The sequence below is a fragment of the Stegodyphus dumicola genome, chromosome 9, assembly GCF_044657685.1.
Source record: "Stegodyphus dumicola isolate Sdum_Otavi_A_Nest chromosome 9, ASM4465768v1".
Lineage (NCBI taxonomy): Eukaryota > Metazoa > Arthropoda > Arachnida > Araneae > Eresidae > Stegodyphus > Stegodyphus dumicola.
This window is the reverse complement of record NC_140776.1, coordinates 171,135,967-171,154,943: the sequence shown is the minus strand read 5'-3', so window position 1 is coordinate 171,154,943 and position 18,977 is coordinate 171,135,967. Positions and strand designations below refer to the sequence as shown.

General features: G+C 33.6%; 1 protein-coding gene across 2 annotated transcripts in view; it reads right to left on the bottom strand.

The window, feature by feature from the left end:
- LOC118203274 (sodium-dependent proline transporter-like) overlaps positions 1 to 7,947 on the bottom strand; it is a 186,595-nt gene extending 178,648 nt beyond the window's left edge. For both annotated transcript variants that reach the window (XM_085824340.1, XM_085824341.1), the window contains exon 1: positions 7,792 to 7,947. The gene's annotated coding sequence lies outside the window, so the exon portion shown is untranslated. The remainder of the gene's footprint in view (positions 1 to 7,791) is intronic.
- Between the last annotated feature and the right edge of the window lie 11,030 nt (positions 7,948 to 18,977).

The following is an 18,977-nucleotide window of genomic DNA, read 5'->3' as shown; positions in this document are numbered from 1 at the left end:
TTTTAAATTTTGTTGTTTGAAATTAAAATAAATAATTTATCTACAAATATTTAGTCCAAAGGGGCTTTGTCCCTGAAGGAGTATTGTTTACGTTTTGCAATTTTGCGTTGAATCACTATAAATGTCCGTTTTACTTTTGAAACTGTTGCCACCAAACGTTAGAGTCCTGCATTATATTTGAAGAAATTAAATAATGAAAAATCTGCATAAATGTATGTGTATTTCTCGCATTGTGATAAAACAACGGTACATAGAGCCATCGAATTTTGAATGACGAATATGGGCATGTGAAGGACCAAATTTGAAATTTGGAATTTGGTCACATTTTGTAAAACTTTAACGAATGTTTGAGTAGCAAACTTAAAGATTTAAAAGCGAGCAAGGGTAACACTCTACGGGGAGGAAAAAAACTTTTTATCTCCAACGAGCGGAACTGCGCATCGGAAATTCTAAAGATAGGCTCATTTTAAAATTGTTTTGCTGCAATTTTAAACTATAACTGAATTTTATTGGTTTAACTGCAAAGAACATGATATTTAATAAATAAAGGTAACACACAAAACGTTAAAAAACTCCCCTTTGTTTTAAAATCTGAAAACATTTCAGATTTTCTTTTTTAAATATTTTTTTTATTTCGAAGATTCTTATATTACTGTACATTGCTTTGATATGAATAATAAAGAAAATGTATAGTATTGGATTCAATTAGAAATGTAAAACTGTCATTACCACAAGCAACTGACATTACAACAGTGAAGCATAGGCAGAGAAGTATCAATTAGTTACGAAAAATCGCTTGTTGCGAGAAAGCATTTGGTGCCTTGCGGTTTCTTCTTATAGATCTGAGAGTCGACAATTAGAAAGTTGTCGGTAAGTGATAGTTGAAATTTTCTTTAAATCCTTTCAAGCTAGTGCTATTTTATTAGTTAATTAAGTGATTAATTAGTTAAATTAGATAGTCATTCTTAACCTAAACCAAGTGGTATTTCACTTATTTTTTGAAAAACATTCTAAAGTTTTATTCGCCCAAAGGGGCATTAGACCCAAAGAACTATTGGTCACAAAACAGCATTTTGCGTCGTTTCACTTTTTGCTCTGATTCACTTTTAAAACCGTTGCCATGAAATATTATCGCCTTGTATTGCATTTAAAGAAATTAAATAATGAAGAATCTGCATGAATGTATGCGTGTTTCTCGCACTGTGAAAAAAACAACGGTACCTAGAGCCATCAATATCAAATAAAGCTTTTGAATAGCATAATCCTCTACAAAGTATTATATAAAAACAAGCTACTAAAGTGGTCAATGTTATGGAAATTTAACTATATAAGAATTGTTCTTCTATTATGTCATACTCTTAGGACAGTTAAATCTTTAAGAACTGTTAAGTTAAAAGACTGTTATGTCTTTTTACAGATACTAGTAATCGAATATATGTCATTACTAATTGAATTACATATTGCGAAAATATGTATCATGCCTGTTTTTAAAACAGAAAACAAAACAAAACAAAACAAAAAAATAGACGGAAAGATATTGTTAATATGCTATTTACTTTAAGTTGTAAATAAAATAATTTTACTTCCGTCTTCATAAACAATGTAGTTAAAGACTAGTAATCTTCGTTTGATGTTAAAATCGTTTACAGATTTGATTGATGTTAAAATCGTTTACAGACGTTTATCTGTTACTTTACACTGCACTAGTAAATCATTAATCAACCTTTAAGAACTGGCAACCTTTAAGAAACTTGCAAAACGTTTTTACTGACAACCTTTAAGACATTTTAAATCCGGAAAGCTACTGCCAATGTCGAGCAGAAAATACTTATACAGTAGAATCCCGCAAACTCGACTCCCGATACCTCGACAACTTTTTATAAATTTTTTAAAATACCACTAGGCCAAACAGAACAAATTACATGCAGTACCTAAAATTATTATTAATGCGTATATCTTTTCTGTTATGTTCAAAGAATTGAGGGTTCTGTTTCTGTAATTTTTGCCATTTTCGCATTGTGCCATTAACCTTCCTTTATTGAGCGCATCCTGTTTTTTCCCTGTTTAACCATTGAAATAAATTACATACAGTATTAGTAATATACACTAATGTCCATAAATTAAGGATAATTCGGAGTCACGCGGACATATACTCTAAAATAAATATATCACCTGTAAAATCACTACACACATCTTTAAGAATCATATGCAAATTTCAGGAAGTAACAGATGACACCGATGGTACGTCACAATGACGAGAGTGTAAGAGAGTGATATATAAGGAATACAGGCAAAGAAGTAAAATTGTTCGCAGGCGCTTTATAAGCAATTCAGTGCAATAACCGAATAGTTATGACACAAAGGACGCATTTGGATGATTTTTTACGTGGTAGAATTATCGGCCGTCTGGAATGTGGGCGTACCCAACTGGAAGTATCAAACTTGGAATTGCCCAGAGTGTCATCTCCAGGCTTTTGCAACGATTCCAAGATGATGGTAATGTGAGTAGACGTTACAGCACAGGTCGCCCCAGAGTTACAACGCCGAATGAGGACCGGTATTTGGCAGTTACTGCCAAATGAAACAGGCGGAGCACAGCCTCAGACCTGTCTCGTCAGCTCTCTTCAGCCACTGGTACGACAATTTCAAGGTAGACCGTGTACAGACGCTTAGGGCAGATTGGCCTATGTAGTCGTAGACCTGTCAGATGCGTTCGACTTACTGCAACTCACTGTCGCCTGCGGTTAGCCTGGAGTAGAGAGCATGCATTGTGGACACCGCAAAAGTGGGCTTGTGTGATGTTTTCCGACGAGTCCAGATTTAGCTTGCAGTCTGATTCTCGCCGGACTTTCATTTGGAGAGCTCCAGGTACCCGTTACCACCAAGAAAACATCATTGAACGACACCGTTACGGTGGTTCAGGAGTGCTCGTTTGGGGTGGACTTGTTCTGGGTTCCAGAACTGAACTGCATGTTCAAATTGGAACCATGACAAGCCAAATCTATCAGGACGTCATTCTGGAACAACATATACGTTTGTTTCGGGGCGGCCATGGGCGCACAATTTGTGTTTATGGATGACAACGCCCGTTCTCACCGTGCAAACATCGTAAGCGAATGCCTTCAGTCGGAGGATATCACCCGTATGGACTGGCCAGCATTCTCACCGGACTTGAATCCAGTAATACAGTAGAGCACGTGTGGGACATGCTTGGCCGACGAGTTGCAGCCCGTCAACCTTCTCCAACATGTCTACCGGAACTTTGGAGAGCATTGCTTTTTGAGTGGTGTAATATCCCCAAGATCACATCGATAATTTGATACTCAGCATGCCTAGGCGTTGTACGAACTTTATTGCATCGTCTGGGAGACATAGAATGTATTAACAATCATACCAATCCTGTATTATTGGTTTTTTGTAAATAGATTTTTTTTTGTAATTTGATCCAGGGAGAAAAAATCGCTAATTTTTTTAATCAAACATATAGCATCTTTTTTGCTCTTTACCTTTTGTTTAATAAATAAGCTTTACAAATAAGTCAAATTTGTTTTGCTTCTAACTCTTCCTTTGCCTGATTTTTCATTATCCTTAATTTATGGACATGAGTGTATATAACAATATAAAGTATTAGTAATATATTACGGCTACACACAAGTCGGCACATTAATTGTGCATGTTCCAAGAAATTTTACATTTTATATAAATTTGCAATAAGAAAGAAAGAGCAGACAGACTGTGCGGCCAGGCCAAAGAATTGAAAGCAAGTGTGTAATGTTCAAGATGAAATCTTAAGTCAAACTGAGTTAGTTTTGGTTCTCAAAGCATTTTGATTGGATAGTTGATATTGATGTAAAATTACAATTGGCTGGTTGAATTTTAGTTCCATTTACATCAGCATAATTACGTAAGAGTCATATGACAGATTTTTCTCGAAATGACGCAGTGCAAATAGAGGTTGCTATTTGTAGAATAGAGACGGGAAATTAATTTACGCTGCTAATTTAATCTTTTACATGTTCTTTATTTTTCTTACATATACATGCTTACATATACTGAGTAAAGTGTAGACTTTACTCAGTATATGTAAACTTTACTCATAAAAACTTTACTCATAGTATAAACTTTACTCAGTTTTACACTTTTAAAAATATCCCATTGCATTAGTATTTTCTTATCATTTCCTACGAGATAATCAACTTGTAATTAATTTTTAAAATATATGCAGATGTATAGTGCGTCCGTAAAGTCAATGTGCACTTTTATTCGGTCACAGGAAAGCAACAAAACAAGATAGAAATGGGAAATCTTCACCAAACAGAAGCAAAATTCTCCAAGTTCCCGTAGTATTATGTGCAAGCATGTGCGCACACATGTGGTGACGCAGCACCGCGAAATGCGAAGGAGCAGATCAGCCCATCCACGCCCACGCCAGTCGAGATGTGAACCGTACAGAGGAAAGTTCAGTGTGTTCTGTGGCATGCCAAATTAGAATCCGTGACCAAAGAGCAACGTGAATATCGTCGCGTGTAGAACGAACCGTCACCACATAGAAATAACATTAATCAGTGGGATAAGCAGTTGAAGGATACCGGCAGTTTGTTGGATCAACCCGATTTTGGCAGGCCATCGGTCAGTGACGAGTCTGTAGAGACTATATGGAAGAGTTACCTAAGAAGCTCTTACAAATTGCAGCTGTTGCACACTATCAAACCGACGGATAGACCCAAAATTTTTGCATTTGCTACAGATATATTCACGAGGTCCACAATGATAACCGATTTCTGCAGAAGATTGTGTTGAGCAATGAGGCGACATTCCCTGTTAGTGAACATGCTCGTCGCTATAACATCCGAATATGGGCTGCTGAAAATCCTCATGCCCACGTAGAGTAAGAACATAACAGCCCTAAAGTGAACGCGTGGTGTGGCCTGATGCATTATAAAGTGATAGGACCATTTTTCTCTGCTGAGTAGACTGCGACGGCATGGATGGAGCCACATCAAACTACACTGAATAGGTATGCAACTTTAAGGGGTTTTCTTTTGTTTGGTGAAGACCTCACATTTCTATCTTGTTTTGTTGCTTTCTTGTGACCGATCAAAAGTGAACCATGACTTTACGGACGCACTGTATAAAGCATTAGTAAAATAATAAAAAATACATTAAAATTCCTCCTATTCGGAACACCAAATGTATAAATGAAACAATAGAAGCTTAGTGGCAAACTCCAAGAAATATGCCAAACACAAAAACGAGAAGGAAATCTACATCTTTCTCTGCACAGTCAGCTGGGAGCTGTAAGTTTAAAATTTAAAATTAACTTTAAAATTTAAAATTTAAAATTTTAAAGTAATCCTGCAAAAAAGTTATCTGTGCCTTTATCAGTCCAGCCCGTATAGTCAGAAGTAAACAATGTCAGAAATGCAGGATTATAGCATCAAAAACACAGACACTACGTTATGAGGGTTACGTAATCCATACACGATGGATTGGTTTAGAAATTGTGCAGTTCAGAAAAGTTATTACGATTTTTAGAATACAGAGGGGGAATTAAGGACTCTTCCTAATTAAAATTATAAATTTGAATTACATATTTTTATGTTATATAAACACACACGCATATATATGATATTTTGACTGATAATATGCAGACAGCAATAAGCGCTTTAGAACGATATAGTCCCTGAACACTGGTAGATTCACCCTGGAAAGAAAGTCCTCCTCCATCAAGACATTTTTTCCCTTAAATAGTTCTATCCTGAAATTAAGACACAATAACACGCCGAATAAATACTAATTCAGACGTCAAACAACAAAAGTCAGCGTTATATTTTCAAAATTTTCACAGGACTAGTTTCGATGGTTGTGCCGAACCACCATCCTCAGCTGCAAAACCGGAAATGAACAAGATAGGAAATAATGATTAGATAAGATAAGAAAGCCTGGACAAGAATAAGCAAGTGTCGCCATCTGTCGGTGAAACCAGACCTAAAACATAATTTCTTTAAAGGCCAAAGGCAACGATGGATTGGAATTAGGATCGTTAATTAGAACAGAAAGATTCTTTTGAATGTGAAATGCCTCTAGAAAATCCAGTTCTTCCAATGGAAGATGTTTTTTGAATAATTTTGGCAGCACAAAAATTGAAAGTGTGATTTTCGGACCAACAAGGTTGAGCAACAGAAGACTTCTGTGTTTCCTTTTTTCTAACATATGTTCCTTGACGCGAAATTTTAAGGCTCTCTTAGTTTGGCAAATGTAAATCAAACCACACTGGCAAGGAATTATATAAATACCCCAAGAATTCATATCCGGAATGGGGTCCTTGAGTATGGAACTCGGAATTTTATTGATGGGAGAATAAACAACCCGAAAGTTAAATTTCTGCAAAATGTCCTATCTTGTTCATTTGCGGTTTTGCAGCTGAGGATGGTGGTTCGGTAAAACCATCGAAACTAGTCCTGTGAAAATTTTGAAAATATAACGCTGATTTTTGTTGTTTGACTTCTGAATTAGTTTTTATTCGGCATGTTTTTGTGTCTTAATTCCTGATCTAGTTCTGATCATATCCTCATGTAAATGCAATAATAATTAGGACAGGAATTTAATGGCTGAGAACAAAAAGCAAAATTTGCAAGGCGTTCTTTTGGGTGAGCAGTCAGAATGCGGGAAAAATTATGGGTCTGGGATTTACGCTAATAATTTCGCTGCTGAGAATTCAGATTAACATTTCGGGTTGAGAGATGTATGCTAGATACCATAACACATACATATAACTAGTTTGTTACTAAGATTTTACACACTTTTAAAATTGAAATTACATTTATATACCAATCATATTCTGATAATGCGTTCAACACCATTTTTTAGGGCAAAATTACCATTTAATTGGATAATGTATTTATACATTATATTGTACTTGCACATATTTTCTTTGTTGAGAAGCATGTTTGTATCGATTGAGAAGTACGATCTTAAAAAATAATCTTTCAGTATCAAAACAGCTGTATGAAATTTCGGAAAATGACTTTTTCTTGTATTCTATAAGCCCAGAAAACTTAAGATAATTGCGAGTTCAATATTTCAGCTAGAGCTTTAGAAAAGAAATTCTTGCAGTGTATATTTGCGAAAACAGTAATGAAATTATCATAAAACCTATTAAAACATAAAATGATTCAATAATTAAATTTAAAAATGTTAAAATAATCGAAAAAAGCACTAAAATGGGAGATTTATTTACACTGTCAGAAAAATTTGTTATTCACCATGTCTTAGAAAATCTCCGCCAGAATTTACGAAAATAATCATAGCAATTCACTCCACGATAAAATTCCGACTCTATTAATATTGCTTTACATGTTTCCATATAAATAAAAGCAAATAATATCTCAACCGACTGGGTTATTTAGTCTTATTTATAAATCGAAACTGTATGTTTAATCAAATGTAACTCTTCGTAATTACACAAACATCATTTCATCTTCTTCCGAAAACTAAAACATATAAAAACACCATCCGAGCAGATATTTGATTTCCATGCATGCGTTCAAACGTACACAAACGGAATATTTGCAATTAAAGTTTAAAAACAACGAATCGCATCCCTGGCGAAATCAAATACCTGTCACCATTCGCCCTTTAAGTGAAACGAGCATCAAGTTTGTTAAAGGAATCAACTCATTTAAAGATAGAAATCGTAGTGCATTAAGACCGCTTGCCATCCTAAGGCGAAACAAGTTGTGTATTTTTCTTTCAAATTGGTGGAGACAAAAACAAATATTCTTAACTAACCTGTAATTTTCAACAGACGAGAATATCCCCTAGGGGTGGATGTCGAATATTTGCGGAGCAAGTAAATATGTCCGCAATCGTCGACTCGCCCGCCATTCATGTCCTGATGTTTTGCCAAAAAGGTTCTCAGCCAGCCAGATATCTTCGAACACCACGTGAGTTCCGATGAGAGGGGGATTTAACAGCTGTAAATAGAGAGCAAATCTGGCAAAGTGTTGCGACCACGGAGGATAATTTATCTTTTACAAACAGTTTATTCAATAACGGAAAATGGTTGTACCAAAATACATCTCTTAGGTAGATATACGAAACGCAACCATTAGTGAAGAAAATCATACAAAATGATCATATGAAAGTCATTCAAAACATTGCGATTTTCATAAATATCCTGACAAATTACATTAGACAGAGGGAATTCATGAAGAATGTGATGTTAGAAAAATTGTTTTATTGTATACAATTACTGAATCAAAATTGGTTATTGCCTCACAACAAACAATGCAAAACGATAATATCGAGATAGTAAGGAAGTCAGTTTTATCTTATCAGGTGCATCTTTCAATCGAACCTTTAATTGCGAATGAAATTCAACTTTCTTGTTCATGAGCAGATAGGTACTAGGGTAAGGTTGCAAAAGTCGTACCATCGCCTAAGTGGTACACTGCGAGAAAAAAATCTGATGTGTACACCTCGTGACTTCCTTGTACGGAAAATTAAATTATACGCATTTTTTATTGCATTTCATTTAAAATTATTGCATTGAATTAAAACTACTTCGCTGACAGCGCATAAACCAAAATAGAATAAATGCATTCTTTAAAATTCAATCTATTTGTTTACCACAGCGACACGCTGGCGCTAGGTTTATTTAACAGTATTATATTTCGTTCATATTATAACTCAGAATGCACAAAATTTATAACATTTAAAGAATTATCTAATCGTTGCCACATGTTCTATACAAGTACTATAAAGCTAGAATTATGTATCGAAGAAATTAAGTAAACAAAACAAAAAAGAAACAGTTTTTCACAGACGATTGAGCATTTCTCATTCAATTAGTTCAGTTTTCACTTCGCGAGAAGGCAAAACTACATAAAAACTCAAAATATCTGTATAAAAAATTACGAAATAAACCTTAAACATTTATTTCCTCGAAAAAATTCCAGAAAGGATTAAGCATGATTTAATTCGTAATAAAAATGAAGGCGTTATTTTTGTTGTTGCGAAGCTACGTTTCTCTAGATTGACAACAAATCCACTACTCTGCTGTTTCAAATGTAAACAATCAATGGCCGCCATAAAAAAGGCTTAGGGGCACTTAAACAACTTTAAAATTGTTGATAATTCTAAAAATATTGCATACAGATTTACTAAAGGCATAAAAACCTTAAGCTGAAGATAAGAACAACATAATTCAATTATTTTTAAAACAAAAAATGTACAATTTACAAACATATAAGAGTAAAGAAACTGAGATCACTGAGCGGGGTAACAAAGTGGAAATAAATATAAATATATTTATATACGTTTAGCGCGGCCGATTGCAACCAAAATACGAGGTGCACATCTACATGTTAAAGCAGTCCTATATACAAAATTCAACGTTCTGAGGCTACTCGTTTTTGAGGTATGCGAGATACGTACGTATGTACGTACATACGTTCGTACAGACGCCACGAAAAATTCCCTTCAAAATTCATTTTAAAACATTTTTATAATTTTTTTGGAGGAAAAGAGTCTTTTATTCTGTCCTTACGTACAGATATCACGCAAAAACATCGTTAAATTGCATTCGAAAGCGGTCAAAATGAATATTTTCGTTGAAATATGCTGCCTGAAACTTTTCGCGATTACAATACTTCCTTTTTACTTCTTACAAGGAAATAAAAAGGGCGGGCAGTTAGTTCTATATCTCCCCGTCTACTATGCCGATTAAAGAAATTCAAATCGCGTGTTCCATGTCTCGAAAGCCCGACTTAGGATATGTATTAGATTTATATATAGCATTGTTCTAATATAGCTATTTTGACACAAAGTTGGACTTTTTATGAAATAACATGCCAATCCTTTTTCCTATTTCGATTCTACGACTCAAACTCTGCCTATATATTAAATTTTGTAAAATTTGGTGCGAAATTTACGGAGAAATTCAAAAATTTATCTTGGCGAATTTTTTTTCAGTGTGCTCCAAAAATAATTTACTTGGCGAACTTCTTAATATATGGCAACCTATTTTCCTTTCCCCTTCACTGCGCAGGAGCGGAAAAAAGTTTCCTTTCTTTATTGTGCATGAGCGGAAAAAATGGCCCAGCATTCCTATTTTCAAATAATTTTAACAAAGTGCCTAAACCACATTTTATGTTATTATCGCTTTCAACAGATATGCTAAATTTCGAAACGCGCCAATATATAAATTTACGTATATCTTCGGAAATTTTGAATAAAATACTGTAATTTTTTTGCAGGTGTGCTTAGAAATACATCTACTTTAAGATTATGGTAACATTTTTATAGATTATGTTTCAAAATGTTTCTCGAATCATTTATAAAAGTTATTTAAAAATACAAATTTTAAAAATAAATCCTAAAAAATGTGCGAATGTTATTTGAAATTAATGTTAATTTTGAAATGTGAAAGGAAGAATCAACTGAATTTAATAAAAAAAAGAGATAATAATCAATATATATATATTAAACTCAATTAACATGGAGGAGGTAAAATTTTAGAGGTAATTTTTTAAAAATTACTCGTGTGATGTTTACAGAACTTGGCAGTTTGGCGTAATTTGAGTCGTAGAATTGAAATATGAGTTTTGTCAATCGGCTCGAGTAGAACGGGAGATATAGAACTCTCCCCCCTTTTTTTTTGCGCAGTGTACCTTTTAAATATTAGGCCTAATATCACACCATCTGCGGTTCGTAAGAAAAATGAGTTACCCTCTAATCAACCATATTGTTTTACATCATTTTCATCTCCCTGTTGACAAGAAAAGGATAAACATCTCAGTGATTATTGTCGTAATTAATTATATAAATAATTTACCTTAGTATAAGAATTTTATTATAATTTTCCAATTCCCAAACGTAGTACGAATCAAGCTATATATGGTACTTAAACAATTAACAAAATTAAGACCTAAGAACAATAATTAAGACCTAATAACTTAAACAATAATTAAGACCTAATAACACGCCGAACAAAAACTAATTCAGAAGTCAAACAACAAAAATCAGCGTTATATTTTCAAATTTTCACAGGACTAATTTCGATGGTTTTATCGAACCACCATCCTCAGCTGCAAAAGCGCAAATGAACGAGATAGGATATAATGATTAGATAAGATAAGAAAACCTGTAGAGAAAATAAGCTAGTGGCGCCATCTGTTGATGAAACCAGAACTAAAACATAATTTCTTTAAAGGCCGAAGGCAAAGATGGATTGGAATTAGGATCCTTAACTAGAACAGAAAGATATAGAAGGCTCTTTCTGTTTTCTTTTTGCATCTCGTTCATTTGTGCTTTTGCAGCTGAGGATGGTGGTTCGGTAAAACCATCGAAACTAGTCCTGTGAAAATTTGGAATTATAACGCTGATTTTTGTTGTTTGACTTCTGAATTAGTAACCAGTTTGAATGCAAATTAAAATATAGTTTTTAAAGTCTGTTATTCTTAGGAAACATAAACTACAGATTTAAAAGAGACTATAGAAGATTTATCTTCTAGTCTTGCGATTACAAAAGCAAAAGTCAGAAGAAGGATGTGTAAGGCCCTTTTATTTGAACACAAAATGTAACAATGACCGAAATTGGGTTTACACAAGCCAACAGTTAGTTTGTAAATACGTAATGTTGAGCTAAAATCAAATGTAATAGATTATCCTGACGACACCCAGGATAAAGTAACGCTCAGGAAAAGCTCTGGTTTGCAAAAAAAAACGGCGAGAGAAGCCTGATGGCTAGAAGTACTCAACGCTGCAGAATAAAATCGCTATTAATTTAAAGTAACAACGTGGTCTCAAATAGGCAGAACACGCTCTAAAATCAACTTGCAAAACCTTTTTTTAAATGGCACGGCACTTCTTTCTCCCCCAATCTGAATAAACGTTCGCTATCTCATTTACATTCTGAAATTTATTAATTTTATGCAAGAGAGTAGACTGTATGGAATTTTACTATAATGAATATAAGCACCAACAACCCAAAATATTATTACAATATTTAAAAATGTTTTTCATAGAACCTACGATTTATATCTACTTTTCGTACGGGGTACGACCTACGCAACCAATTATATAATGTTAACATACTATTTTTATTTCATCGCTCCTAATGTATTCATTTTTTACATCCTTGTAGGAAGTAAAAAGGAAGTATTGTAATCGTGAAAAGTTTCAGGCAGCATATTTCAACGAAAATATCCATTTTGACCGCTTTCGAATGCAATTTAACGATGTTTTTGCGGGATATCTGTACGTTAAGATAGAATATAAGACTCTTTTCCTGCAAAAAAATTATAAAACTGCTTTAAAATGAATTCTGAAGAGAATTTTTCGTGGCGTCTGTACGAACGTATGTACGTACGTGCGTATCTCGCATAACTCAAAAGCGAGTAGCCTTAGAACGTTGAAATTTTGTATATGGTACTACTATAACATGCAGATGTGCACCTCGTATTTTGGTTGCAATCTACCGCACCAAACGTATATAAATATATTTATATATATATTCACTCTGTTACCCGGCTCAGTGATCTCAGTTTCTTTACTTTTATATGTTTGTAAATTGCATATTTTTTGCTTTCAAAATCATTGAATTATGTTGTTCTTATCTTACGGTTAAGGTTTTTATGCCTTTAGTAAATCTGTAAGCAATATTTTTAGAATTATCAACAATTTTAAAGTTGTTTAAGTGCCGCTAAGCCTTTTTTATGGCGGCTATTGATTGTTTACATTTGAAACAGCAGAATAGTGGATTTGTTGCCAATCTAGAGAAACGTAGCTTCGAAACAACAAAAATAACGCCTTCATTTATTATTGCGAATTAAATCGTGCTTAATCTTTTCGTGATTTTTTTCGAGGAAATAAGTGTTTAAGATTTACTTCGTAATTTTTAATACAGATATTTTGAGTTTTCGTGTATTTTTGCCTTGTCGCGAAGTGAGGACTGAATTAATTGAATGATAAATACTCAATCGTCTGTGAAAAACTGTTTCTTTTTTGCTTTGTTTGCTTAATTTCTTTTATACATCGGTCTAGCGTTGTTATAGTATTTGAATAGAACATGCGGCAACGATTAGATGATTCTTTAAATGTTATAAATTTTGTGCATTCTGAGTCATAATATGAACGAAATATAATACTGTTAAGTGAACCTAGCGCCAGACTGTCGCTATGGTAAACAAATCGAGTGAATTTTAAAGAATGCATTTATTCTATTGTGGTTTATGCGCTATCGGCGAAGAAGATTTAATTCAATCCAATAAATTTAAACGAAATGCAAGAAAAAAGGCGTATAATTTAATATTCCGTACAAGGAAGTCATGTGGTGTACACATCAGATTTTTTTAACTTGTATTTTTACACTTGAAAAACATTTTCATTTTCTGTAAAATCCCGTCCAAAATAGACATTGCTTTTATGTGACGACGACAAATATCTTTCATTTAATCCTTCATGTTATAAAAGAGTGTTACGGAATGCACCGTTAAGATAATCTTATAAAATATAATTTTATCTACAGTTCTTAATGACATTTCTTTTCAGATTGTCATTTTCTAGCATAAATAAAACAGATATCTAACCAATTTCTAGTCAACTTTAAAATTTCCGAGTTTACTTCTTATGTACACAATGGTCTGCAGAGAAAATAAAAGCTAGTGGTTGTGATGAAAATTATACAGTTTTCAAATCTCTTTACATATTCCTTTTTTAATTTTTAAAACTATAATAAGCATTTTTAATACTTTAAAATTTTTCTTTTAACGTCATTTTACGCCAAAATGGACATGCGGAGCAAATACCGGAGTTTAGCTTTTGAACAAGAAGTTTTTCTTCAGTTTTCATCTTATCCAACTGTAAAGATTTAGTAACATCTAATGACAATAGCAGGTGATTCTTATATTTTTTGGAACAAAAGTAAAACTTTCGTATGATGTTGAGTATTTAAAATTTTTTGCATGTTTTAATGAAAAAATATGAAACAATTCCTGATTCTTCTATAGAGTGTAAGTACTAGCCATTTTTCTTAGAAATTCCTACACAAAGGCATCCCTTCTCTTAGGCAGATAGCTCTCTCGAGCTCGCCTTTTCTTGGTAAGGGTTGGGATTATTATTATTATTATTATGTTTTTTATAACTTCAGTGTAAACATGGAACTTAAAGTTGGCTTCCACATGGAAACTTGGAACTAAAGAACTTAAAGTTGGCTTCCACATCCAAAAAAAATGGAACGCTTGTGGGGATCAGCAAAATGGATTATAAATGGCAACATGGTACAACTGTTTATCTATTTCGCTTTTACTTACCAGAGTTCATGTGGACACAGAGTCAGGCTAGACAGAAAAACAATATGTTTAATACATTTTGAATTCTGTTGGATAACAACAGCTGTCCGAAATAAAAACTGATATAAAAATAAATAAAAACTGATCTCATTGCCGAAAGACTGCTCACCAGTGCGCTAAAGTCAATAAACACTGGTAGTTTGACCAGCTTCGAATTTAACGAACGAATCGGCTGCATCGTAGCTTTCGACATGTTTAACCTAGATAGGAATCAGTTTTCGTCAGAACTCCATGATGGTACCTTTCTGCATAAGCAGATAGCCCTCCGACTGCTTTGCCTTAATGGATTTGCGTCATTTGCCCATGGCCAAAAGCCATGAACAGCTTGTTTGCGGTGTATTAGCGGCATTAGAGAACCAACAAGAATTAAAAATTTTAATATTCTTGTTTCTTTCTTAAGGGGGGTCATACACCTTAAACCCCGGATATTTTATTTATTTTAAAAGCATTTACTTCCAACATTTTACAGCTGACTACATAATACAGCTGTTTCTGAAATAGTAACCAGAAAGTTTGTGTTGCCACAGATTTTTTTGTAATTTAATCCGCTTTGTGTCAAAAGTTTTCGTTATGTTTCCACCTTGCGCGCATGATATTTTAAAAATGGCTAATGGTACATACTTGAAACTTAATGGAATTCTTTATATGGGCACTATTTTCTAACTGAACCAAAAATTTGATGAATATTTTAATATTAAAAAATATATGCACGAAAACATTACAGGTTTTTTGTAATAAAATACATTTTATAAACTCAACTCCAAATAAAATAAAAATGTAACATGAAATTCTTAGAATTTTAGGTTCACAGTAGTTTCCAAATGTTATAAAAGTTATGTATTAAATATGGAAATTAAATTATGCGACAGAATGTTTTAAACTGTGCGCGCAAGGTGGAAACTTGACGAAAAATGTTGTCACAAAGCGGATTAAATTATAAAAATATTTGTGGCAACACAACATTTCTGATGACTATTTCAGAAAGCAGCTATATTATGTAGTCAGCTGTAAAAAGTTGGAAGTAATTGCTTAATAAATTATGTCAATTATTGCAACAGTCACTAATTCGAAGATCCCTTGGGTTTTCAAGGTATGAGTCCCCTTAATGTGATGAACTTTTTTCTCCTTTTCTTAGATTTATTGTTTACTTTGCCTTTTTATCTCTTTGAGCTTTTAGCGTGAGGCGCCAAATCTACCATGCTGAACTAGCAAGCTCTCAAAAAGGAAATACACCATCGAACAAACACTGCATCTTCGAGCAAATTATGTTAAGACATAAGTTTTAGCGTGATCTCAGTCATCAGTTTCCAAGATCTCGACCAGCGAATCAAAACAAATGTAATTGATACTACCGACAAAACATTATACACAAGATATAAGTGATCAACATTTAAATAAATTTTACAGGGTTTATAAATTGACAAAACTGATATTTTTTCTAAAATAACTGGAGTATAGGAGGCAGAATTACTAAAATGGTACTGTGTCGCTGTGGACGAGATAAGTTGTCAGCCTATTCATGAAGCGATTAAATATGTAGCTGATAACTGAATAATGCTCATATTTCTGGATAGACATTAATAAGCTTGTTGTAGTTGACTGATAATTTCTTAAATTACAGATTTCAAAATTCAGTACTATCTTTCGCCGACATATAGCCAAATTGGTAACATCTCTGAAAAGTAACGATATCACTTATGATCTCATAACAGAGAACGGTTTAGTTTGGTTTTTTGATTATGGCAATGCACTCGAGGACTATCTGCCTAAGGGAAGGAATGTTTTCGTGGGAGATTTTCTAAGGAAAACTGGTATGTATACACTTTACATATGGGATAGACCATGAAAATGTTCATGCAGCCCAGCCGTTCACCGGCACTCGAGCGCAGACTGAACTATCAGTATTAAGCGATTTTACCACCTACTCGCTAGTGCCTGTCGAATGTTTTTTACTTCCTTGTACGAAGTAAAAAGGAAATATTGTAATCGCGGAAATTTTCAGACAGCATATTTCAACGAAAATATCAATTTTGACTGCAATCGAATGCAATTTAGCGATGTTTTTGCGTGATATCTGTACGTAAGGACAGAATAAAAGACTCTTTTCCTTCGAAAAAATTATAAAACTGCTTTAAAATGAATTCTGACGAGAATTTTTCGTGGCGTCTGTACGAACGTATGTACGTATGTGCGTATGTACGTACGTACGTATCTCGCATAACTCAAAAACGAGTAGCCTCAGAACGTTGAAATTTTGTATATAGCACTGCTATAACATGTAGATGTGCACCTCGTATTTTGGTTGCGATCGGCCGCAACAAACGTATATAAATATATTTATATATATATCTACTCTGTTACCCAGCTCAGTGATCTCAGTTTCTTTACTCTTATACGTTTGTAAATTGTACATTTTTTGCTTTAAATATGATTGAATTATGTTGTTCTTATCTTTCGGTTAAGATTTTTATGCCTTTAGTAAATCTCTATGCAATATTTTTAGAATTATCAACAATTTTAAAGTTGTTTAAATGCTGCTAAGCCTAATACTTCTCTTGATGGCGGCCAATGTTTGTTTACATTTGAAACAGCAAAATAGCAGATTAGTTGCCAATCTAGAGAGACTAAGCTTCGCAACAACAAAGATAACGCCTTCATTTATTATTGCCAATTAAATCACGCTTATTCCTTTCTGGAATTTTTTCGAGGGAATAAGTGTTTAAGATTTACTTCGTCACTTTTAATATAGATATTTTGAGTTTTTATGTATTTTTGCCTTCTCGCGAAGTGAGAACTGAATTCATTGAATGAGAAATACTCAATCGTCTGTGAGAAACTGTTTCTTTTTGGTTTTGTTTGCTTAATTTCTTTTATACATCATTCTAGCTTTATTATAGTATTTGAATAGAACATGTGGCAACGATTAGCTAATTCTATTCTTTAAATGATATAAATTTTGTGCATTCTGAGTTATAATATGAACGAAACAAAATACTGTTAAGTGAACCTAGTGCCAGAGTGTCGCTATGGTAAACAAATAGAGTGAATTTTAAAGAATGCCTTTTTTCTATTGTGGTTTATGCGCTGTCGGCGAAGTAGATTTAATTCAATCCAATAAGTTTAAATGAAATGCAAGAAAAAATGCGTATAATTTAATGTTCCGTACAAGGAAGTCATGTGTTGTACACATCAGATTTTGTTTATAAGCTCTTTTTAGAATTTTCGACAAAAGAAATTATTCTGTTTCCAGACCGAATTAGTATGACGAAATTTATAAAAATATATACTTTTTTATGCTTGGGTAAATTATAAATATTTGCTTCATTTATAACTTATTTCTCCCGCCTTCTTAGCATGCCTTCATAGTGTAGTGGTCAGCACGCTCGACGTGTATTCTAGACGTCCGTGGTTCGATTCTCGGCGAAGGCGTTGCTCATTTTCCACTTCTTCCTGTTTCAAAAATAACCTAATGACTCTACACATTCTTTCATATATTCATAGGTTATACAAAATTAATAGACATTTATAAATATGCATTTCTTAACTGAAAATTTTTCAAAATTATTTACATTACATATCTATGCATAAGTATCATTTTAAATACATAAATTAAAACAATACTTAATTTCTGAGGAATTCAAAAGTTTTAATGAAATTCTGTATTCCAAATGATTACACGTTGATTTTGCAAAAATATTACATGCAACCATCATTTATCTAACAGAGCGTTCTTCGTTTTTCAGTCCCTAGAGAATCGATAAAACGCGAGGCGACTATATTGGAGGTGAGCAAAAATCGACTTTGAACTGGTGCTGGTTTTATAAATTGTTTTATCGATCGATAGCGATCTCGTGACCGACGCCACGAAATCAAAAGCGATTACTATGATCAGCTGTTCTAGATGCACTCACATTGTGTAGTAAAAATTGCGTTGGGGAGTAATTAATCACGAAATTGAGAAGCACACTTTTTAATCTTGTCTCTGAACGAACAATTTGAACATCAATTGCAGCCACAAATGCTTTTATCCAGATTCGGTTAGATAACACAATATAAAATTCTTTAACATTATTGGTAGACAGATAAACACATAATCATAGTTATACATAAATATTACCCTTATAGAGTCATTAGGACTTTTTTTTTTGCAGCAGCAGCATATGTGAAAAATAGGCAATGCCCTCTTGCCCTCGCTGGGACTTAGACCTGGACCTCTCAAATACGCACCGAGTGTGCTACCGTTACAACACGAATGCATGCAGGCTTAAAACACGAAGGCTTAAAATTTCGCGTCAAGGAACATGAGGCATATGTTAGAAAAAAGGAAACACAGAAGTCTTCTGTTGCTCAACATTGTTGGTCCGAAAATCACACTTTCAATTTTTGTGCTCCCAAAATGATTCAAAAAACATCTTTCATTGGAGAACTGGATTTTCTAGAGGCATTTCACATTCAAAAAATATTTATGTTCTAGTTAACGATCCTAATTCCAATTCATCTTTGCCTTCGGCCTTTAAAGAAATTATGTTTTAGTTCTGGTTTCATCAACAGATGGCGACACTTGCTTATTCTTGTCCAGGCTTTCTTATCTTATCTAATCATTATTTCCTATCTTGTTCATTT